At 44.9% G+C, this 25,227-nt stretch overlaps 1 protein-coding gene across 4 annotated transcripts in view; it reads left to right on the top strand.

The window, feature by feature from the left end:
* Positions 1–15,647: 15,647 nt before the first annotated feature.
* Positions 15,648–25,227, top strand: part of STOML3 (stomatin like 3) — a 54,977-nt gene continuing 45,397 nt past the window's right edge. The window contains exons 1-2 of one of the 4 annotated variants that reach the window (XM_077484185.1): positions 15,648–15,818; positions 19,521–19,624. The gene's annotated coding sequence lies outside the window, so the exon portion shown is untranslated. Of the gene's footprint in view, positions 15,825–19,520; positions 19,625–25,227 lie in introns of all 4 variants that reach the window. The other 3 variants (XM_077484184.1, XM_077484186.1, XM_077484183.1) reach the window with 3 other exon arrangements.

The raw sequence follows: 25,227 nt of genomic DNA, 5'->3' as shown, positions 1-25,227 counted from the left end.
TATGACTCATCCCCCCTCCCTTCCTGGCAAACTCTCACAAGCGTGAGAGAGAAAGAGCTGTGCATGATGTCATAAGCCTAGGCTAATGACCAGACAAGAAACAGGAAGTGGGCTGTATAAGGTATTTACTGGAAGAAAAAAACAAAACGTTTTACTATCCAAAGTTAGAACAACAAGGGCAGAACATTTAATAGATGGAAAGTTAAAAATGACTGATCCACTTTAATGACATTAACTGTATGATTGGAGTTGTAGTCCTTCTGCAGAATAAAAAATCACATGCCTCCTCAGCATTGAGGACACCATTGATCCTGACCTAATCTCCAACTCCATTTGCTGCCCCAAACTTGCAACAAGTCTCCACCATGCTTCACTGTTGCCTGCAGACACTGATCATTGTAACGCTCTCCAGCACTTCGCAGACAAACTGCCTCCTGATACAGCCAAATATTTCAAATTGATCAGTCCAAAGCACCACCATTTTTCTGCACCCATCATCCTATATTTTTGTGCATAGTTGAGTCACCAGTCAGCCTTGTTCCCATGTCAGAGGTATGATTTTTGGCTGCAATTCTTCCTTGAAGATCACTTCTGGCCAGACTTCTCTTGACAGTAGATGGATGTACCTGGGTCCTGCTGTTTTTTTCCTGGACTGTGCAAATGGCAATGCTGGACATCTTCCCATGTCAAAGTGAGGTAAGAGTGATTTTTTCAGTGTTTTTCATCTGCTGCATTAAGTTTCCTTGCGCTACCAGAATAACGTAAAAAGTCTAGCAGCCAGCAACAACAATGATGAATTGTGAAAACATAATAAACCATGCCCCAGTTCATGCACTATGATGCGAAACATGTCGGGTACATAGCCTGTCGGCCAGATATACCACGTTTTTTATCTATTATTCTGCCTATGCATAATTTCTCTTGATGGCTTGTGCCTTCATGAATTATGTTTTTTATAATTTAACATTTTTAAATACATTTTTTGTACTGGAGTGATCTACTCTATGTGGAGGCATTTTTTCAATTTTTTCTCATTATACCTACCTTCATGATTGCACTTTCGGGGAGTTCGAGACACAGACAACCTGTATTGGATATGTCGATCGAGAGCCGTGGGTTAGATTGTTCCTTTTGGAGGACCATTCGCGGTGTATTCACCTTGATGCACGATTGACCCACCATTACAGTGTGTGGGTCCACACCTTAGGGTAAGAGTACCCATTATTGTTCTATGATAGAAGTTTGCTATTGGTGGAATTTGGACATCAAGTATTATATAAGAATTGGATGGGGTTACATGAAGCCTTGATTCATTGATGTTGTAGTGTCTTGACCTCTCATGAGGATTTTTTTATGTGTATAGCATTTTCCCATTCTCTGCGATTTTTTATGAACTGCACAGATTATTTTTTATGATTTAATGTTATGCATTTTGGATTTAATATTCATTTGCTTTGTATCAATATTTATTAGTTTCACTACTATTGTTGTGGCTCACTGTTTTTAGTGAGTTTACTCTCACACATTTTTTTGATATGTGTCTGGTGTGTATTGTCACTAGTATTTCACATTATTTAGTGCTGCCATTTTTGTTTTTTATTAAGTTTCCTTGGCCTACCAATTTTTCTACGGTCCTCAATGTTGCCTGTTTCTTTGTCCTGTATAAAGCTATATATACAGTAACAGGACAGATGATGTATATATGCAGTCATTGATGATGGAGGGAGGTTTCTATATACAGGAAGTAGGTGGGATAGCTAACTTCTTGTACCTTACTAATACAGGAAGTAGGTGGGTGTATATAGATGGGATAACTAACTGCTTGTACCTTACTAATCAATAACACAATAATGGCGGAACCCTTTAATATATGGAAATCTCAATAAACGTCAATATCTCCACAATACAGGTCTCTGTGATATGTAACATCCCATATAATACACATCACACTGAAAATAAGACATAAAAAATTACTGCAATCTTATCAGGGATGATGGAAACCCCCTCCTATAGATATTTGACTGTGTCCATTGCTTATCAGTGCAGCCTATCAGTGCCCATAAGTTCAGCCTCACCAGTGCAGCCTATCTGTGTCCAACAGTGCAGGCTCGTCTGTGCCCACTAGTACGATCTCATATATACATATATATATACCCATCTTCCTTCCTGTATATAGAGACCTTCCTCCATCATCACTGGCTGGTGATATAACATCATCTGTCCTGTATACAGCTATATATACAGTAACAAGACAGATGATGTATATCTGCAGTCAATGATGATGGAGGAAGGTCTCTATATACAGAATGAATGAATGAATGAAATACTTGTATAGCGCACAATGCGAACTGAATCGCCTCTAGGCGCTGTGGCGAGCTTTGATCATCTGCTAAAAGAGGAAGGTCTTGAGTTTTTTCCTAAAAGCCAGGTGATTTTCTTCCAGGCGGATGTTGATTGGTAGAGCATTCCATAGCCGAGGCCCTTGGACAGCGAATCTCCGATCACCCTTGGATTTATACCGGGCTTTGGGCACGAGGAGGAGGTTTTTGTTGGCTGATCGAAGACTGCAGTTTGGTGTGTAATGATTTATTTTCTCCATTAGGTATTGCGGAGCTTCTCTATGCACACATTTGTGGGTGAGGCAAAGGGTCTTGAACGTGATCCGATTTTTTACGGTTAGCCAATGTAAGCTCCTCAGTGAAGGAGAAATGGATTCCCAGGGTTTTTTTCCTGTTATCAGCCTTGCCGCCGTGTTTTGGATCAGTTGTAATCGCGCAAGTTGATATTGTGGTAATCCTATGTAAAGCGAGTTTGCGTAGTCCAGTCGTGAATTAATGATTGTTCCAACTACCACTGCTTTGTCATTCTTTGGGATAAAAGGGATGAGTCTGCGAAGCATGTGCAGCAGATGGTGAGATCGACTGACTACAGATCCTATTTGCGCATCCATTGACATTTGTGCGTCTAAAATAACCCCGAGACTCTTCGCTTTGGTCTTTGGGGAGATAGTCTGCCCAAAGACGGTTGGTGGAGACCAGGAGGTTTTGGTTGCGGGCTTATGATTTTGGCGTAAGATAAGAAGCTCTGTCTTTGATTGGTTCAGCTGGAGGGAGTTGGTGGTCATCCAGTCCTCTATTGATTTGAGGCAGTTTTCAAGTTGTTGTTGGTGATCTTTTTTTCCATTGATCCGGAAATAAAGTTGCGTGTCGTCAGCGTAAGAGTGGAAGCAGAGATCTGAGCATCTGATGATTTGAAGGAGTGGGCGAATGTAAATGTTGAAGAGAACGGGTGACAACGGAGAGCCTTGAGGGACTCCGCAGGTGACTGCCCGAGTTTCGGAGAGGAATTTTCCTAGTTTCACTGTCTATGACCTTTCCTAGGAAGGACGCGAACCATTGGAGATCTATGTCTTGGACTCTGGCTACTTCTGTGAGGCGGACGAGTAGAGTATTGTGATCTACTGTATCAAACGCTGCACTTAGGTCTAGCAGTACGAGGAGACACGGCTCTCCGTCATCTGCTGCTTCGAGGGCGTCATCCCAAATCTTGAGGAGAGCTGTTTCTGTTCCATGACCCGGGCGGAAGCCTGATTGCAGTGGGTCCAGGAGTTTGTGAGTATCCAGGTGAAGTTGTAGCTGATGTACTACAGCTTTCTCTATGATCTTAGAAATGGTGTTGAGGCTTGTAATCGGCCTATGGTTGTTTGGATCCTGAGGGTCCAGGTTTGGTTTCTTGAGTAGAGGTTTGACGATGCCTTGTTTGAGGATGCTGGGAACAATCCCTTCGTGGAATGATCGGTTTATGAGGTGGGTTATGGTTGGAGCCACGATGTCGGAGCATTCTTTCAGTAGTTTTGTGGGGATGATGTCAATAGGTGAGGTACTGTCACGCAGTTAATGATGTTTTTTGCGGTGTCTACGGTAATTGGGGATAGTGAAAATTTTGGCGGTTGCGGTATGTTGGTGTAGACATCCTCTTTATGTATTTGCTGGCTGAGGTTGGATGTTTTCTTCTGACAAATTGTTTCCCTGATGGTTTTGACTTTATCGATGAAAAAATTCGACAGTTTGTCACAGTAATCCTGGGATTCGCTTTCTGGGGGTTCTAGGCACACCGGATTCATTGATTGATTAACCAGTTTAAACAGTTCCCGTGGTTGGTTTGCGGCCGTTGAGATTGTATATGAGAAGTGGTCCTTTTTGGCTTTGAAGATTGCTTTCCGATAATTCTCTGTCAGACCTTTGTAATTAAATAGGTTTTCCTCGGTGGGATTTCTTCTCCATGTTCTTTCCGCTCTTCTGCGTTCTTGCTTTAGTATGGAGAAGGAGCTATTAAACCATCCAGCATTTTTCTTCCTGATGAGTGCCCTGCATTTTGGTGCTACCGAGTCTGCTGATTGCAGTAATGCCTTGTTCAGGGAGTTGAGTGTTTCCTCCGTAGAGTGGTTTAAGGTTATTGTAGATATCTTTTTGGACAGAGTGGTTTTGAAGGCTTCGGAGTACAGTTTTTTATGCGATCTGGTCCAGTGCGTTGTTACAGGTTTCCGTTTTGCGTAGGTGATGTTGGTAGTGATTTTGAATTTGATGGCGTGGTGATCCGTCCATGGCAGAGTTATGTTGTCGAGTATGTTGACGTCGATGTTCTGTTTGAAAATGAGGTCCAGGGTGTGTCCTGAACCATGCGTGGGATTCTTTATCAGTTGCTGTAGACCCAGTTCTTCTAGTTGATTGATGCAGGCAGTCGCGATGGGGTCTTTAGCTCGTTTGCCCAAAGGTTGAAATCTCCGAGTGCCAGGAAATTTTTGAATTTTAGGGTGTGCATTGCAAAGGATTCCGTGAGGGGTGAAAGAAGATTGGACTTTGGTCCCGGTGGTCTGTAGCACAGTAGAATATGAGTGGTGTCATGGGGTGTTGGTTGAAGATGTAGCGTCAGGGTTTCCATAAAAGGAACTGGGTTCTGAGATGATGGTTTAGTGAGATCCAGGTGACCTTTAAAGATCACTGCTAGGCCTCCTCCTTTTTTCCCTATCCGGTGTTCGGTTAGGATCCTGTAGTTTTCCGGCACCAATTCGGTGAGGATGGTGTTGCAGTCAGAGGTTAACCAGCTTTCGGTGATGAAGAGGCAGTCTACATTGTTCTCGATGATGAAGTCGTGTACTTCCAGTCTATGTTTGACTGCAGACCTGGCGTTAATCAAGGCGCAATCTAATTGTAGTGGTCGAGTAGATGTCTTCCTGTGGTTGGGAGCTGGTTGTCGTCCGGTTTTTAATAGTTGTTCTCTTTGAAGTATTTTTTGTATGGAAGATGGCAATGTGGTGTTGATGTTCCTTAGTCTGTGCAGAACTTCAGCTGAGTATTTGAAGTAGCACATGGTTTGTGGATGCTGTTGATGGTACTATGGGCCTAAGATGATGATCCTGATCAGGGTATTGATCCTGAGGTGGGGCTAGGTATCAGACTTGCCGCCGTGCTTGAGGCTATTAGCGCGCAAGTTGATCAGGGGATGCCTATATGGATGCGGAAGGAGTTGTTGTATTCGGTTGCTGGCTGTTCCAGCTACCTTTACTTAAGGTGGAGGTCTCCGCTCAGAAAAGAAGTCTGGCTGTGATCTGGAATAGTCGTCCTAGGATAGCGTAAAAAATGGAAAGGAGGCCGGAGGTAGGGGTATGCTAACCTATGGTTGTTCCAGAGGAAGGCGAAAAACCCCCTGACAGTAGAAGCCAAACGCACCAGTGGGGCAAAAATTCCTTCCTGACCCCCGTAGGCGGTCGGACGGAGTCCCTGGAACAATCACTGGAAGAAAGGAAGAAGGCGGGTATATATAGCTGTACACACTACTACACAGACAATGTACACAAATTGTGAGTAAATTTGTCCTGTGTAGTGTATACAGCTATATACACCCACCTTCCTTTCTGTATATACAGGAATGAAGAAGGTGGCTGTGTATATAGCCCGTGGAGCCGGCAGTTACCTTTACTCACAGGCGACGCTCAGGCCTCAATCCACCTCACCCACACTAGTCAACTTGACTCTGGCCGGGAAAACGGAAGTGACACAGCGGTGCTGGAAAAAGCACCGCCCACCATCCTCTGGTCTCCAATACAAAACCAGTTACTGGAGCCATAGACAAATGAGTGGAGAGTGGCAGTGTTTGCGGGCCCATGTACACTCCCTAAACACAGGCAAATAAGCTGATTACAAGCTGCGAAGCTTCCCATAGACCACTGTATGTCCAGTGCCCGGACACTCTCTTACATTTTTTAAAAAAAAGTCACTTTATTTTTATTTTGTAGAACAGCTCAGGGGGTTGCCCCGGGGGGCCTCTATGGACGGGCCGCCAGTGGTCTTGTTGCTGAGCTTAGTCTTGCCATGGTGTATGACCTGTGACATGAAATTGCCTTTCACAACCTCACCATAGTAGCAATGTTTGGCTGTTCCTTATGCAGTTTTAAGCCTCCTACACAGCTGTGCTTCAGTTAAGGACTGTGTTTCAACCTACATATGAAATTTAAGATCATAAGCACTTGCTTGGTATAATTTGGTTAACAGGTTCCTGACCGGCGCACGCCGATGTACGTCGGCAGAATGGCACGAGCAGTCAAATGGGCGTACCTGTACGTCCCTTTAAATTTGCCGCCCTGCCATCGGGAGCGCGCCGCCGGAGGCGCGCTCGCGTGCCGGTCGGGATCCCCGTGAGTCCGGTCGCAGGTCCCGCGGACTCGATCGCCGTGGGCATACCTGCGATCGTCTCACAGGGCGGCTGAACGGAGAAATGCCATTGTAAACAGCATTTCCCCGCTCTGCCTAGCAACTAGTGAGGCTGATCTCTGCTCCATGTGATTGGAGCAGGGATCAGTGTTCACTAAATGAAAGCCCAGCCCCCCACAGTTAGTAACACGCCCCTAGGAACACTTAACCCCTACACTGCCACCCACTGGTTAACCCCTTCACTACCAGTGCCATTTACACAGGAATCACTGCATTTATATAGCAGTGATTGCTGTATAAATTACAATGGTCCCAAAAATGTGTCAAAAATGTCCGATGTGTCCGCCATAATGTCGCAGTCACAATAAAAATCGCCATTACTAGTAAAAAAAAATATCAATAAAAATGCTATAAAACTACCCCATATTTTGTAAACGCTATAACTTTTGCGCAAACCAATCAATAAACGCTTATTGAGATTTTTTTTTACCAAAAATATGTATAAGAATACGTATCAGCCTAAACTGAGGGAAAAAAATGTTTTTTTTATATATTTTTGGGGGATATTTATTATAACAAAAAGTAAAAAATAATGCGTTTTTTTCAAAATTGACGCTCTATTTTTGTTTATAGTGCAAAAAATAAAAACCGCAGGCGTGATCAAATACCACCAAAAGAAAGCTCTATTTGTGGGAAAAAAAGGATGTAAATTTTGTTTGGGAGCCACCGCGCAATTGTCAGTTAAAGCGACGCAGTGCCGAATCGCAAAAATTGGTCTGGTCTTTGACCAGCAAAATGGTCCGGTCTGTAAGTGGTTAATCATACACCTGACTCTAATCCTGCAAAATCCCTGACTTTGTGCAAGTTTAAGGCCCCTTTCACACTGGGGCACTTTGCAGGCGATACAGCACTAAAAATAGCGACTGCAAAGCACCCTGAAACAGCCGCTGCTGTCTCTCCAGTGTGGAAGCATGAGGGCTTTCACACTGGAGCGGTGCGTTTGCAGGATGGTCAAGAAAGTCCTGCAAGCCGCATCTTTGAAGCTCTGTGGGAGCGGTGTATTTACCACTCTTAAAGTGCCCCTTCCCATGGAAAACAATGGGGCAGCGCTGCAAACCCGTCTGCAAAACGGCGCTTTGCGGGCAGTTTTAACCCTTTTTCAGCCGCTAGCGGGGGTTAAAACTGCCCCACTAGCAGCCGCATAGCACTGGTAAAATGACGGTAAATATAGCGCCGCTTTACCGCCAGCGCCCACAATGCCCCAGTGTGAAAGTAGCTTAAGAATTGATGCTGGTTTGCAGCCAAAGGTTAGTCACATGCATCAAATATTGATTTGATTTAGATTTTTCTTCTGTTTGCTCACTTTGCATCTTGTGAATTGCTAAAAAATAATTCGAGTTTTTAAACCTTAAAAAACAAAAACCTGCAAGGCAAAGGTATAATGAGCTAATATGCATCGCATACTGGCTTATTATGAAATTCTTACCTTAGAACAATGCCCTGGATCAGCGTCCGCCCTCCAGTACAGCATGGACATCTTCCACCGGAGTTACTTGCTATGACTGGCCAGAGCCACAATGACGTCACTTATGCGCATGTGTGTGAGAGCCGCCGGTCATGGCACAGCTACTGAAGAAACAGCACCATCAGCCTGTCTCTTCAGTGCGCATGCGTCGATGGCATCAGCAACAGGGCATATACTGAATAACTTCTAAACTGTGCAAGTTTAGGAGATATTCAAGGTACCTACAGGTAAGCTTTGTTATCGGCTTACCTGTAGGTAAAAGTGGTGTAACAGGGTTTACAACCACTTTACTGTATATATTTTTGAAAGCATTCTTACTTTATAAGATGTCTTCACACCTGCCTAAAACTTTTGCACAGTACTGTATAAAAACGGAAAATTCCTATCAAAATACTTACCGTAATTTTCCTTTCCTGATGGACTCCATGGCAGCAACGTGTGGGTTAAGTCCCGCCTCCACTACCCTATAGGACACTACTCCCATAAATCTTTGCTCCCTGCCCATGGCCGTGTTCGATAACTAGCCTACTCCAGCCATTTTGGGAGGGAACTCCTGCTGCCATGGAGTCCATCAGGAAAGGAAAATTACGGTAAGTATTTTGATAGGAATTTTCCGTTTTCCTGACAGACTCCATGGCAGCAACGTGTGGGAAATAACTCGCCAAACACACTCGGGTGGGCAAAAAATGCTGAACAAAAAATTTATTTAACACTGTCCACCGACAGCACCTTTAAGCCAAAATCAACAGAAGATAGACTGGCAGGTTCAACACAATAGTGAGCCATAAATGTATGAATGGATGACCAAGAGGCAGCCCTGCAGATAACCTCAGGAGCCACATGACGTGAAGCTGCCCAAGAAGTAGAGAGACTTCTCGTGGAATGCGCCGTAACCGCCTCAGGAGGAGCCAAGCCCTTCTCATTATAAGCCCACTGGATCGCCTGAACCACCCACGTGGAGATGGATCTGACCGAAGCCCTAAGGCCTTTGCTTTTACCATGAAAAAGAACAAAAAGATAATCTGATTGCCGGAAAGAAGCTGTCGCCTCCAGGTATCGTTTCAAGATAACTCCCATGTCGAGAGGATGAAGATCCTGATTCCCAGCCGAATGAAAGGTAGGAAGGGTAATGTCCTGATTTTCGTGAAAGACTGAGGTAACCTTTGGGTTCGAACCCAGCATTGGCACTAGGACCACTCTGTCAGGGAAGAATGTGAGGAAAGGTTCCTTTGACCCTAAAGACTGAATCTCGGAGACTCTTTTTGCTGAGGATATGGCCACCAAAAAAGATGTCATTAGGGACAATTCTTTGACTGAAAGTGTTCTGTCCAGATGAGAGAAGAAGTCGAGAACTAGCGGTAAATCCCACTTGGGGAACCTAGGTTTCCTCTGTAGTCTAATCGCTCCTTTAAAAAATTGCTGAACCAATGGATGTTTAGCCCAGGATACTCCAGAAAAGGCCGAGATTGCCGAGACTTGCACACGAAGAGCGCTGACAGATAGGGGAATGTCCAGTCCGGACTGTAAGAAACCGAGAACATCCTGAACCGTCAAATTACCACTGGAGCAAGACCTGGAAGACAAGTGACTTGTGAATCTAGACCAAATCCTCTCATATACCTGGTTGGTACTTTTCCTCCTTGCACTCATGAGAGTAGGAATGGCCTCCTTTGGGCAACCCAGAGCCTCTAACCTTCCCCTCTCAAAAACCAGACCCTCAGACATAGGTGGGCTGGACAGGGATGGAGCTTCGAGCCCTGGGATAGAAGATCGGGTCTGAGAGGTAAGGGAATCGGATCTCTGACACTGAGGAGCATTAGAAGCGGAAACCATGGCCTGTTGGGCCAATAAGGTATTACAGCTATCACCTCTACTGCTTCTGTTTTGAGTCTCCGCAGGAACTGCAGAATAATAGGAGTTGGAGGAAAGGCGTAAGCTTTGTTGAACCACCATCGATCCGTCAGCGCATCCACTCCGTAGGCCTGAGGATCCCGAAACCTGGAATAATACCTCGCCAGTTTCTTGTTGCAAGGGGAAGCAAATAGGTCGACCTCTGGGGAGAACCACAACGTTAGAATCCACCTGAAAACTTCTTCGTGAAGGGACCATTCGTTGTTGTCCAGATTGACCCGAGACAGAAAATCCGCTTGGACGTTCTGCGTTCCTGGAACATAAGTTGCTGTAATGTTGACCAGGTTCTTCTGAGCCCAAGACATGATTGGCTCTACCTCCTGAAGAAGAGACAGACTCCGAGTACCTCCTTGTCTCCTTATATATGCCACTGCTGTAGTGTTGTCTAGTCTGAGTAGGACCGAGGTTCCTAAGACCAGATGCCGAAAGGCTAGGAGCGCCTGGAAGGCTGCCCTCAATTCTAGAATATTCGACACCATCCTCCTGGAAGGAAAGTCCCAGGTGCCCTGTGCTACTTCCGTCAAACAGTGGGCGCCCCAGCCCCTGTTGCTGGCATCCGAAGTTATTGTCACCCATGAGATGGGGAGAATGGAATGGCAATTGAATAGGTTCTCCTTCCGAAGCCACCAGAGCAGAGAGATTCTCATTGAAGATGTGATCCGGTTAGGTTGCATCTTGTTGCCCAGCCATTGGTGAAGAAACCCCTTTTGGAACGGTCTCATCTTCCATTGGGCCCACTTCACCATTGGAATCGTGGCCACCATGGTGCCAATAATCCTCAGGCACTGAAGAGCCGGAAGATGGGAGGCTGAGAGGGCCGGACGAATTCTGTCTCGAATTACCACTACTTTCTCTTCGGGTAAAGAGATGGTACCCCTCACTGTGTTGAAGAGTGCGCCTAGGAACACAAGAGACTGGGAGGGAATTAACTGACTCTTTTCTAGATTCAGGATCCAACCGAACTCTTGAAGAGTGGAGATAACCTGACCCTTGTGCAGTAACAGACGGTCTCTGTCCTGGGCTAGCAGCAGAAGATCGTCCAAATAGTGGTAAAGACGAATTCCCTTGGTTCTCAATAGAGCCACTACGGCCAACAACACCTTTGAGAACACTCGGGGTGACGTTGAAAGTCCGAACGGGAGACACACGAACTGGAGATGTAGTTTTCCTACTGAAAATCGCAGAAACTGCTGAAAATCTTCTGCCACAGGGACATGAAAGTAAGCGTCCTTTAGGTCTACTGAAATCATCCAGTCTCCTGACTGGACTGACTGTTGTATTGTAGACAAGGTTTCCATCTTGAACCTTTCCTTCTTGATAAAACGATTCAGATGTGTAAGGTCTATAACTGGTCTCCAAGAACCGTTTTTCTTCTGGACCATAAAAGGAGGGGAATAAATTCCTCTCCCTCGTTGATCGTCTGGCACGGGTGTACGGCAGCGCCTTGAGCCAATAAAGATTTCACGTAGGCCAACAAGATCTGCCTTTTTTCTTCTGTGGCTGGAAATGAAGTGGGAACATACTTTAGTCTTGGGGACCTGCAGAAGGTCCAAGAATGGCCTGAAGAGACCGTTCTGACGGTCCAGAGGTCCCGGATTGAGGCCGCCCAGACATGCCGAAAATGTAGAAGACGAGCCCCCACCTGGCCTATCTGAGCGGGCCCAATCTCAAAAAGATTTGGTTGGTTCCCTCTCTCCTGACGCACTGCTCTTGGCGGATTTCTTAAAGGATGACTGCCTTGATTTCCATGATCTGGAATATTCCCGACCCGGTTTATAGCTACGGGCCTCCCTGGCCTGCTCTTGATACTGCTTTTTAGGAAAAAATCTCCTCTGGCTTTTTAAGCGTCTATCCTGGGGAAGAAACCCCGACTTACCACCAGTGGCCCGGGTTATGGCATTATCCAATTTATTCCCAAAAAGAGAAGAACCCTCGAAGGGAATACGGCACCACACCTGTTTAGATGCTGGATCAGCCAGCCAGGGACGAAGCCAAAGGGCCCGTTTGGCGGTTACAGCTGAAAGCATGACCCGGGACACTAGGCGGATGATGTCAATCGAAGCCTCCCCCAGGAAAGCCGAAGCAAGCCGCAACTCCTGGATAGGAGAGTTTTTAGCGACTTCATCCGAAATGTTTCTGAGAGTATCATCCACACCGTCCGTCCAGACTTCCATGGCTTTGGACATTGCCGCTAAAGCCAATGCTGGCTTGCATGCCATACCAGCAGTGAGGTAGACTCTCTTTAAATCGGAATCAATCCGCCTATCTAAGGCATCCTTGAATGAAACTGTATCCTCCAATGGAAGGGTCACATGTTTTACTAATCTCATCACCGCTGCATCCACGAGTGGAGCGGATTCCAGATACTTGACCTCATCCTCCTTAAAGGGATATAACCTTAGGACTTTTGAGAGCATACTATTCTTTTTCTCAACTTTACTCCATTCATCCGTGATGACCTCACCAAGTTCAGACAGGAATGGAAAGTTAAGACGCTCCCTTTTAAGTTGCTTGAAATACTTCCTTTGTTTGGAAGGATTAGCCACCTCATCTTCCCAGTTCAAAGCCTCTCTGATGGCCTTCACCAAGGGAGAAAGTAAGGCAAAGTCAAACCCCACACAGGGGCTATCTTCCTCAGATTCACTGTCTGAAGCAGCAGCTGAATGGTGGCTTGTTAAAGAGGACTCCCAAAGCTCTTGAGCATGCGAATCCCTGACTGGTGACTGAGGTGATTCTGACTGAGGCACAGGGGTCTGATTGGCCCCGATCCCCTTGAGGGATTCTTTCACCACTTTTTCCACAAGGGATCTTAGTTGCTGGTCCGTACCCCCTCTCTCACTAGAGGCTTTGGAAAAGCAGAGGTCACATAGGGATTTCCCAATAGGAACTTGCGATCTGCATCCCCAGCAAGTATTAATAACAGAGTGGCTGGAATGAGCCCTGGAGGAGCGAGATCGATCCTCGCTACGGCGCCCAGATCTTGAGGGTGAGCCGTGATGTTTAGACTTAGAATATGAGTGCCGGTGGTAAGACTTAGAAGAATCGCTTCCTCTGTGCGTTGAGCTGCGTTGCTGTGCTGATCTAGATTTGCTAAGACAGAGATAGAAGAGACATACAGATAAGGAAAGATAACACACTGACTAATACCGGACCACTCCCCCCCCCCTTACTTCCTCCCCAGACAGTACCTATTATGAGAGGGCTGGCCACATACAGGCGGAGGTGAGTCCATATCTCTAGGGGTTTCCATAAATGCTGCAAAGACATATAAGTAAGGCTGAGGGCATCAAACACACACACGCCCACCCCCTTCTTCCCAGAAGGCCACCTACCTCCACAGCAGAAAACCTGGACAAGGGGAAGTCACGAAATAACCTGCAAGCATTCCCAAAGCCTGCAGGCTATTTTCTAAGTTTAAATAAGGCGCCTTAATGACGTCATCACCGCGTCCTGTGTACCGCTACTGCGCATGCGAGAATAGCGTCATCCCGCCGCCACCGCGCACGCGCGAACCAAGCCTCGATCCTGTGCCGTACGCGCGCATGCGCAGAACGAACGTACCGACGAAGACCCGGAAGTGAGCACCGGCGGAACGCAGGCTAATCCGACCGTCACGCCTATACCCACATACACAGACACAGAAAACGAACGGAAAATGAAGGAGAAACGACAAGAAAATAAACACAAACTGCTGCCATGGAAAAGAGGAACAATCTTACCGCTCCCACACGATCGTCTCTGGGCCGAAGGTAAGCACAATACATACCGGACTTCTCAGGGCAAAATAGGTCACCTGCTATTTAGCTGGGCTATCCGACCAAGTGCGCAGCCTGCCTGCCAGTGGCTAGGCTTCTGGTTTCCTCCAGCGCTTATATCCAATGCCCACTCCATACCCCGCTAGTAGCTAGGGCTTAACGGAGTCATGCGACAATTCCATCCAGTCGCAGTTCGGCCAAACCAACAATGGAACCGTGTGGGAGCAATCTTCAGGTAGAAAGACCATAACGTCTGGTCCTACGGAGGAGGACAAAAAAAGAACACGGCCATGGGCAGGGAGCAAAGATTTATGGGAGTAGTGTCCTATAGGGTAGTGGAGGCGGGACTTAACCCACACGTTGCTGCCATGGAGTCTGTCAGGAAACCTTCTTTTAGGCCTGATTCACACCTATGCATTTTTAGTGTTTTTTGCATTTTGCAGATTTATGCCACAGTATGTGTTCCATAGGAAACCATTTTAAATGGACTGTAGTGCATATCTGCAAAATGCTAAAAATGCACTAAAAATGCATAGGTGTGAATCAGGCTTTACTGGGGCTGCTGAGCAAAGACTGAGGAGAAAGTGGAAATAATTCCTAAACCTCTTCCTCACATTGCCGCTTTTCCATATTCCCTCCCTGCTGTCTTCACCTGTGAGGTGGAGAAGCAGCGAGGGAGATAATTTAAACAAATGGCCCATCCAGATGCCTCCATTGCACTTTATTAAACTGCCCATTTGTATTGCCGTCACTGACCGCTTCACATTTTGCTGCAATGGGAAGTGGAGAACGGTGTAAGCCCTTGTACACGCGGTCGGAGATTCCGACAACCAAATCCGTCAGATTTTGTCCGACGGATTTTGTCCGAAACTGTTGTATACACATGGTCGGACGAAGTTGTCGGAAAATCCGATCGTTCAGAACGTGATGACATTATTTTGTTACGATGGGACTACGTTCAGGCTAGTAGCCAATAGCTTTGATGTAGGAATTTGATCTGAGCATGTGTGGCACTTTGTCCGATCGGAATTCTCTACACATGATCGGAGTATGTCCGATCAGAGCATTTTGTCGGAAAATATTTCCGGCAAGTTGGAAAATTTGGTCCGACGGATATTCCGACAGAAACAGTCCGATGCAGACCACACACAGTCGGAATATCCGACAAAACGCTCCGATTGGACACATTCCGTCGGAATCTCCGATTGTGTGTACAAGGGCTAACAGAGCCTCGTAACAGCTACGTAAAATGCTGCTCAGTTGTGAAAAAGCCATGATAGTCAATGATGCCACACAGCTCTTTTTGGTCTCCTTCGCCAATTGTCCCGGAGCCATTAGCTGCCAGTAGCTCTTTTGAAAACAGCAGGCATCATATTATAAGGATCACAGGCAGTTCTCGTTTCACACGTAACGTTTGGGAGCTTCCTTGTGAAGAGTCAGATACTGTGCTACTGTATATTTCACATTTACCTCACAAGTATTTGAATACTCTACATGGTGTAAGGTTATCTCTGTATTTCTCAGTGAATAACGTGACTGCCTTCGACCCCAATGACATGAAAAACCTGAAGTACGGGTTTCAGTACAGCATTATGTAAACATTTCCTTTTTATCATTAGGACCACATTAACCTAATTCTACATACAGAAGGTCACAGATTAGCCAATTATTATACTGTATTTATCGTGTAACATTATTGGGCAATGCAGTCATTTCTCTGCCTTGAGATGGCATCCTGTATAGTTGGTTTAGGATGCTATGGTGACTGTGGTCTCTATAGAAATGAATTCCCCTAAGTATGTTAAACAAACTAGAGGACGACTTTACTCATGACAGCATGTTAAACCGGAGGCGGTACTACAGCAAGGAAGGAAAATCTGACAGGAACAAGAGAAGTCAGATCTGCTGAACTAGAAGGTAAAGGTGAGTGCTACACTATAGGGGGAAAAATCCTAAAAGTGGGGTACACACTATAAGAAAATTGGGCAAACATATTTTTCTCAAAGTTTCACAGCAAAACTGAACCGATGAACAAAAATTCTTGTACAACAAAGGCTTTTTTTTTTTTATAATCCTTTATAGTTTCTGATCATGTGCAGTATTTCTTTTCAGATTTTTATTGTACGAAAATCGTACAAAAACAGTACACATTCAGCCCTGGTTCACATTGGTGCGTTTTGACATGTCAAATCGGCGGCAGTGGCACCGTCCTAATCGGTGTGACGCTGCATTTGCGGTGCCGCACTGATTTCAAAAAGTAGTTTCTGTACTACTTTTTGCGATTTCCAGGTGCGATTTCCATTGTCATCTGTGCAGAAACCCACACAGATGTCTGTGAAATTGCCATGCCGAAATCGGGACTGACATGCGGGAGTTCAGCTGAACTCGCACAGCTTCATTCCCGCAGCTCAGTGTGAACCAGGGCTAAAAAAAATAGTTCATTCTGTTCCCGTATGAGAAAACTTTAATCCCTCGTACACACGGTCGGACATTCCGACAACAAAATCCATCGGATTTTGTCCAAAACTGGTGTTGCATACACACGGTCGGACAAAGTTGTCGGAAAATCTGATCGTTCGGAACGTGATGATGTTATTTCGTTACGACGGGACTACGTTTAGGCTAGTAGCCAATAGCTTTGGTCTAGGAATTTGATCTGAGCATGCGTGGCACTTTGTCCAATCTGAATTCTCTACAAACGTTCGGGCAAAGTCCGATCGGATCATGTTGTCGGAAAATTTTATAGCCCAGCTCTAAAACTTTGTCGGTCGGATATTCCGATGGAAACAGTTTGATGGAGTGCACACACGGTCAGATTATCTGACAACACGGTCCGATCGGACATTTTCCGCCTGAATGCCCGACCGTGTGTACAAGGGCTTAGAGTTCGTCCCCTCGGGAATTTTCATACAAAAAATCTGAATCGGTTGTCGAAAGTTGTATACACACTATTCGAAAATCATACGAAAATTCTTTGGATGAAAATGTTTACCTGATTTTCTTATAGTATGTACTAGCCTTTAGTATCACTCCACTGAAATATTGCAATCTGATTGCTGTTGTTAGTTTGTTTGTTTTTTGTTAGTTTTTTCAGTGTAAGGCCGCGTACACACGGGCGGATTGTCTGTCCAACTTAGTCCGCTGAACCGTGTTTCAGCGGACAATCCGCTCGTGTGTGGGCTTCAGCGGACTTTTTCAGCGGACTGTCTGACGAACAAAGTCTTACGGAATTTCCGAAATTTTGTCCGTTCAAACTTGGTTTGTCCGTCCAAACTTGGTTTCAGCGGACAGTCCGCTCATGTGTAGGCAAGTTGGACGAACTAAGTATGGCGCATGCTCAGAAAGGATTTACATGGCCGAAGGTTGCATTGCAGTGTATAGGACGTCGTTTTTCTAGTCCCGTCGTACGTGCTGTACACGTCATCGCGCACGCTTTCAGCGGACTGTCTGCTCATCATGTGTGGTCAAGTCCGTTCATGCAAATTTTGAACGGACTGTCTGTCGGATTGTCTGACGAACTTAGTTGGCCAGACAATCCGCCCGTGTGTACGCGGCCTTACCCTTTAGTATTTTTGAATTTATATGTTTATGTTCCTTTTTTCAATTGTTGGAAAAAAAAAAACTGAAAAAGTATACATTTTATTAGTTCAAGAAGCCTGGCACTGGTAGTTTTCAGTTCATGGCAAAAGGGGTTGATTTACTAAAGCATTTAAAGCTATTCGCTTACCCCTTATGCTTTAGTGGATGTGGACCAGTGTGGACCTTTTACCAAATTTGGTGTACCTGTCCAGTGGCTCAAGCGTATTTTCTTATTACTAGAATTTTAGGACCGGATATATCAAGGAACCCTTAACCACTTCGCACCCAGGCCAATTCTGACATTTCTCTCCTACATGTAAAATTCCTATTTTTTTTGCTAGAAAATTACATAGAACCCCCAAACATTATATATGTTTTTTTAGCAAAGACCCTAGAGAATAGAATGGGCGCTCGTTGCAATCTCGCACGGTATTTTGCGCAGCAATTTTTCTAACACGTTTTTTTCAGAAAAAAAACAGTTTCATGCTTAAAAAAAAACAAAACAGTAAAGTTAGCCCAATTTTTTTGCATAATGTGAAAGAGGAGGATACGTCGAGTAAATAGATACCCAACATGTCACGCTTCAAAATTGCATGCGCTCGTGGAATGGCGCCAAACTTTGGTATTTAAAAATCCCCATAGGTGACGTTTTAAATTTTTTTACTGGTTACATATTTTGGGTTACAGGGGAGGTCTAGGGCTAGAATTATTGCTCTCGCTCTAATGTTCGTGGCGATACCTCACATGTGTGGTTTGAACACCGTTTTCATATGTGGGCGGGACTTACGTATGCGTTCGCTTCTGTGTGCGAGCACATGGGGACATGGGCGCTTTAAAAAAAAATGTTTTATTGTTAATTTTATTTTTATTTTTTTAGTTTTACACTTAAAAAAATAAAAATAAAAAATGTATGACTTTTATTCCTATTACAAGGAATGTAAACATCCCTTGTAATAGGAATATGGCATGATCGGACATATTTACAGTGAGATATGGGGTCAATAAGACCCCATATCTCACCTCTAGGCTGGGAAGAATAAAAAAAAAAACGATCCTGGCTTCCTAGCCAGATCGGCGCCGTTAATTTGAATACAGAGGCCGGGCGTGACGTCATAACATCGCGCCCGGCCTCCGAACGATCATAGAGACTCCGGGGACGATCTGGTCCACCGGAAATCTCTATGGTAACTTGCTGGGGCCGGCGGATCCTGTGACTGACTCACCGATGGAAACGGTGAGTCGGTAGAAGCACCGGAGGGCGGCGGGAGGGGGGGGCGTCCCCTCCTGCCGCCCGTAAGAACGATCAAACGGCGGAACAGCCGCTATGATCGTTCTTATGGTGCAGGGAATCGCCGGCTGAAAACGGCAATATCTGAATGATGTCTGTGGCCTCAGGCATCATTTAGATATAACCACTGAAAGCCCATGACGTCAATAGATGTAGTATGGGCGCCAAGTGGTTAAACTTGCATTTTGTGCATGAAACCCCTGGGCTTATTCAAAATGCCATTTAAGCTCTTAGTGTTACAAAACTCACAACAGTAAAATCAGTGTGTATATGCAGTAAAGCATGCTTGTTATACTCACTGTGGAACCTAAGGGGTTAATCCTCTGCATTGTGTAAAAAGGCTGTTTGATCCTGTCTTCTTTGATCCTCCCCTTCTTCAACTGACTCCTAATAATTTCCTATGGATTCAGGCTGCACATGCTCAGTTTGGTGTGTATTGCTAGAGAGGGTTTTTTTTCTTGAGAGATGGTATGTGATCAGCACAGGGCCAGTAAGCACTGTCCAGACAGAGGGTCAGGGGTCTTTGCAGTCTCATGGGTCAGTCAGAAAACTCCTCCTACAAGCTTTAACCAGTGCTTGGCTGAACACTGATAGAAGTCACAAGACTGCTATATACTGCTGGTGAGAAAAGATATTTAACAGTTTATATTTACTGAAATAATTACATTTCCATGTTCTGTGTACTGTGGAAGAAAAGATTTAGTGAATGCAGGGTCCTGGGTTTAGTAACACTTTACGTTTTGTTCTCACAGTGGTGAACCAGCTCTTGCTAAAGCTTGGAATTCCCCCACTCCTCTTACAGAAGTTAAGTTGAAAATCACATTTATTGGGCTGAAGGACATTGAAACCTGCGCTGGTTAGTATTTCCAATAGCAGGAATCTGGTCCAGATCAAATGTATGTTCACTGAAAGAGGTTGAAATAGATCAGCATTACTAGAATGAGAAAAAAATAATCACACAAAAAAGATGAAAGCAGTATTTTTTGGAAAAATAGCAAGTGCTCATAATACACAGTGCTTTTGTCAAACTAAATGTCAATCACTAGAGTCCACACTTACTTGTGACAAGTCCTTTTTAAAGGCTGAACATTGGGGAAATAAGTAGACTCCCTTGGCTGAGGGTACATTCCAAAGACATGCCCCTATCATTGATGGATATCATAGTGCCCAATGTAAAGTTAAGTAGGTGACCCGGCTGCACAGTGTCATGCTTTTCCATGGTGCAAGTGAGCTGACTGCCAGCACCATAACAACCACTGATGCCATGCGTCCGCCAGGCCAACAGAACCATGAAAACGCATGACGCTGCGCTTCCTGGCCATCATTGCCGCCTTTTTTTGTGTACCTCCATATCTCCTGAAATGTACCCCAGTGGGGAACCACTTCTTTAGTAAATTAAATCCACTGTGAATAGTGTAGCCAGCCAGCGATTGTTCTCCAATATCAGGTACGTAACACTGGTATTTTAATTGTAATGCATGTAGGCATTTTTCATTCTATCTATACATCCCTCAGCTGGTATAAGGAATTAAAGGACAAAAATGTCTTACTTTTGTAAAAGTTGTCCTTTAAGGCTCCCCCCCCCCCCCCCCCGAGTGCAGCCCACCTGCTCCACTACTTACCTCTGCCCCTTTCCAGCTTTTGGTACTGGGAGGCTTTGCTCAGATGTGCCTAGTTTTTCTACAGAAAGCTTTCTCTATGCATTCTTTTCATCCTGCACCAATGATTTGGCCCCATTCATTCCTTTGAGGAGAATGGTTCTCTGCAGGACCACTGCCGGCCACAATGAGTTCAGGTCCCCATAGGACTGAATTGGACTGTGGCAAGCATGTGCGGGATAAAGAAAGCAAGGACATTTCCTGAAGAAAGACTGTGCAGCTTGAACAGAGTTGATCAGTAAAAATGGCTGGAACAGGGATAGAGGTGAGTATCAGACCAGGAGTGGGGCTGCATTTGGGTGTGGGGCTGCATTTGGGGGTGGGGGTGTACGAACGGTACAGTTGTTGTTTTTATTCAATGTTGCTTTGCATCTCAATACATCAGGAAATGTTTTATTGCCACTTTCTCTGGGATAAAATGTTGTAAATTTCAATTATTACTCTAATGTTAATTACCAAAGTGCTATAATCTTTTTCTGGAATTAGGAAGATGTGACCTATGGTAGAAATACATACAGCCCCTTAAAGACAGACTTTACTCAATTCAGCCCCCTGTTACATTTAAGATCATTAGAACACATCCCTAAAACTTTATTATCACTACACAAATACTTAGAACATTAAAGCGGAGGTCCACCCTAAAGTGGAGCTTCCGATTATTGGAATCCTCCCCCCCTCCGGCGCCACAATTGGCACCTTTCAGGGGGGAGGGGGGTGCAGATACCTGTACAGTACAGGTATCGGCACCCACTTCCGGCATAGATATCTGCAGAAGGTACTCCCCTTTCCGCAGAATCTATGCCCCTTTCCGAAAGTCCCCCGCTGTCTGCTGGGAAACACACGGATCCCAGAGACAGCGGGGACCATCCTTATTGCGAAGCACGACTCGTGCATGCGCAGTAGGGAACTGGGAAATGAAGCCGCAAGGCTCCACTTCCTGATTCCCATAGCCAAGATGGCGGCGGCAGCACCCGAGAGACAATCGAGAGATCGGCTTCGGGTGCCGACATCGCGGGCACGCTGGGCGGGTAAGTGTCATTATTTTAAAAGTCAGCAGCTGCAGTATTTGTAGCTGCTGGCTTTAAAAAAAAAAAAAATGGCGGACTCCCGCTTTAAGCTTTAAAGTCCATCTCTGGACAATTTTTTTTCAATAGTCCCCCTCTCCCTGTAGAAGGATTTCCTTTCTCTAGGAGCTCTGCAATCCCCTGGTTTGCCCTGTGATGTCATCATAGGGGCCATAGAGTTCTTCACTCTGACAGAACCAAGGGGATGGGTCCATAAAGGTGCCCTACATCTGGAGGAAGTGATGCATTGTGCCCTCTAGGAAGGGGCATGGGTGGTGTCAATGCTGATAACCCTCCTCTTCAGCAAATGTCAAGATACCACTGCACAGGGTGACAACACTGCAGTGAATTCAATGCAGGCAAAATAGTGTTGTTGTAGAAGAAAGCACCTTGGACTTGCAGGATCACAAGATATTTATTCTTTGAAAGACAGAGCTTTCATTACTGGGACACACCCTCTCTCCTGTCCTTATAACCCCTATTTTTAAATCTGAGGTATGAAGCTATGGGCTTTCTAAATGATTTTGTATACAACCTATTTGCCTCCAGATCAGTGAATCAAATTTAATGTAAACTCTGGTTATAGGTGAGTTAAATATTGCTCTCGTTTTCATTTTCCAACTGAGAAGCCTTCCCCTCCACTCTACCAGTACATCATCCACATACCACAACCACAGGGCACAATTTGAGAAAACACTGCTTCCACCTGGATGGATAAAGGTATATGCTGGCGCACACACCACCCCTAATTGCCACACCTTGGTTTTGACAATATTTTCCATTAAACAGAAAAAGATATTTGTCAAATTTGACCACACTGACCAAAATGTCCTTATGTTCCTCTAAATTCTTTGAGGGATGGATGTATATACTCACTCTGCATTCAACCCCACAAGAATGAACTCTATCTCAATCTCAACATGCTTTTCATTTTTTTTCTAAAACCTGCTTTGAATTCTGCATTTAGAGTGTCAGTGTACCTGGTGGTGGGGCCTGATGTGGTGAGGAAGTTGTGCTCTTATCCCTTGTACACACGGTCGGACATTCCGACAACAAAATCCGTCGGATTTTGTCCGAAACTGGTGTTACATACACATGGTCGGACAAAGTTGTCGAAAAATCCAATCGTTCAGAACGTGATGACGTAATTTAGTTACGACAGGACTACGTTCAGGCTAGTAGCCAATAGCTTTGGTCAAGGAATTTGATCTGAGCATGTGTGGCACTTTGTCCAATCCAAATTCTCTACAAACGATCGGACAAGGTCCGATCGGATCATGTTGTCGGAAATTTTTTATATCCAGCTCTCAAACTTTGCTGGTCGGACATTCCGACGGAAAAAATCAGATGAAGCCCACACACGGTCGGATTATCCGACAACACGGTCCGATCGCACATTTTCCGTCGGAATGTCCGACCGTGTGTACAAGGACTTACACCTTCAGCTCGGTACCCCTGGTAAAGTAACAGAAGGCACAAGAGCCTGGAGTGGCACAAGTGCCTGGTGGTTTTTTAATGAAAGCTGCAGATAAGATGTCTGTGTGCAATCAGATGCAGGCTGGACTGTAACACAGAGCAGCAGGAACAGCAGGCCGGCAGGTAACTGGTTGACAGTCAGCAGGCACTTGGTGGGCTGGCAGGTCACAGACAGCAGACACCAGGCAGGCTACCTGTTTGGTTACAGTCAGTAGCCACTTGGCATCCAGGCAGGTCACAGACAGTAGACACTTGGTAGGTCACAGGTAACACACAGAGCAGGGTCAGGCAAGCCGGGTCGGCAACTAGCAGGTACATCAAGAACAGAGCAGCAGGCAGGAGAGTAGATGGGTTCAGGCTGGAGTTGGCAATGGTAACCAGGCAAGCAGAAGGATTAGGCATAGATGCGGTCAAAGGGCAAGCCAGGGGTCAGTTCAAGCAGAGTTCAGGCATGGTCAGATGGATCAAGACAGCAACAGAAGATCAGACACAGGGACAGCAGAATGTAGACCATAAGGCAAAGTCCTAGTGGAGTAGTGATGTTTAAATAGCCCACAAGGCACCAATCTAGTGGTTGGTGTGCACGCCGGCATGCACACTTGTGCATTCGTGCACATTAGCATAAATTCAGCCAATAAATATTCTTCATCTGCACATAACTATGTGCCTATGCCTCTCCTGATAGTAAGCCTACTGATGGTTGTGCTTTTAAAAATAAAAACCTAATCTCTCAGCCACATGTCTGCCCCAGAAACAATGGGGCGACCCCATGGATTCTTTGGTTCCTTGTGTGACACATAAGCCACTATCTCTACCATACTCATGCAACAACTTCCTAATAACTGATGGTGCTAAATACTGTGCTTACAAGAATTTCACACTTATCGATCTCTTGGGAGAGGCTGGTGAGTAGCAGTTAGGAACAGTCGTCCTCAAATTATTATTAATTATACATAAAAAAAACTGCCTCATCTCCGCTTTTTCCAAGGGGATAACCTCCTCTTAGCCTATATGGATATACAATCCATGATGACGCAGCTGTCCTGCATCTGCCCCTAAAAGATCCTTTCACATGAACTTGTTGATAAACAAATAGTGGGATTCCCCCAAAACTAGATTACAAGTTGCATGTACAGGTGTCATTGAATGGAGAATACCTTATGTGGATTTAAACCCATATCCATTCCTTCATACAGTAAGCTTCCAATTCATACAATGAATATGTGGCCTACTATATCCACCAAACCCTTCCTCCTCCATGTTCAGTATCAAATATTTGCATTGCTCACATTGCCACAGCGTAACATACACATATAGTTCTCTAAAAACTGAGGTATACACTACCTGTGCAACCTTTTCAAGACTTGATATTATCGATACTATGCACAATTTTTGTCATAGCACATTAGGTTCCTCTAGGGTTTTGCATTACATTTCCTCTCTGTAGAATGTAATCTACCTACTTGGGGCATTGCGTCACATAAACATGTTTCGCTCTCATCATGAGCTTCCTCAGGATGTAGAAAGACTACCAATTTCACTTCAGTGTTCAAAACTTTTGGTTGCAAAGTTCACACTCCTAAATCCAGGAACATTCTCTTTGAGGGTATGGTCAAATTCACCTCCACTGGGCCTATCTGAAGTTAATAAATTCCTTTTACTTTTAAACCCTTAACGGGAGTTATGGTAAGAAAATGTAAAATGTAAAGCTACTGAACATATATCTGCACTGTGACTAGACACTGCAACCTTATACAAAAGTGAGAGTTTACAGGGCATTAAGGATTCCAATGTACTGTATATATGACAAATTTATTGTAGCTCAAAAGTGCCAAGGACCTTTTTTTTTTTTGACAATAAACAATTGTAGTAATATTTTAAAATACACTTGCTGCAATCTTAAAGTAGCAATGGATGGGGAAATCTCCACTGCCGATTATTCTTTTCAGGTAGTTGTGTCACTCATCGCTGCCGGAATACCTGAATAGATTGACTGCATTTAAAAACCCATTAGTGGTGGGGGGTGGGACAAACAGTGTATGGAAGCCTGTCCAACTGAACACAGAACTGTAACCTGGTTATGGACATTCAAATATGTAAAATTCTAAAGAACTAATGAACACATTTTATAACAAGCCTTCACTGACCTTTATAGCTGCAGACACTGTGGAGAAATTCATACTCAAATTTCAAAAGAAAACAAAGTTAGGTGTTAACACTCTGTTCTCCACGTATTCATGTGCCCCTACTCTATGTTTACA

The sequence above is a fragment of the Lithobates pipiens genome, unplaced genomic scaffold, assembly GCF_037356315.1.
Source record: "Lithobates pipiens isolate NorthernLeopardFrog02 unplaced genomic scaffold, aLitPip1_a1.2 Scaffold_16, whole genome shotgun sequence".
Lineage (NCBI taxonomy): Eukaryota > Metazoa > Chordata > Amphibia > Anura > Ranidae > Lithobates > Lithobates pipiens.
The sequence above is the reverse complement of the archived record's forward strand: the minus strand, read 5'-3'. Positions and strand labels throughout refer to the sequence as shown.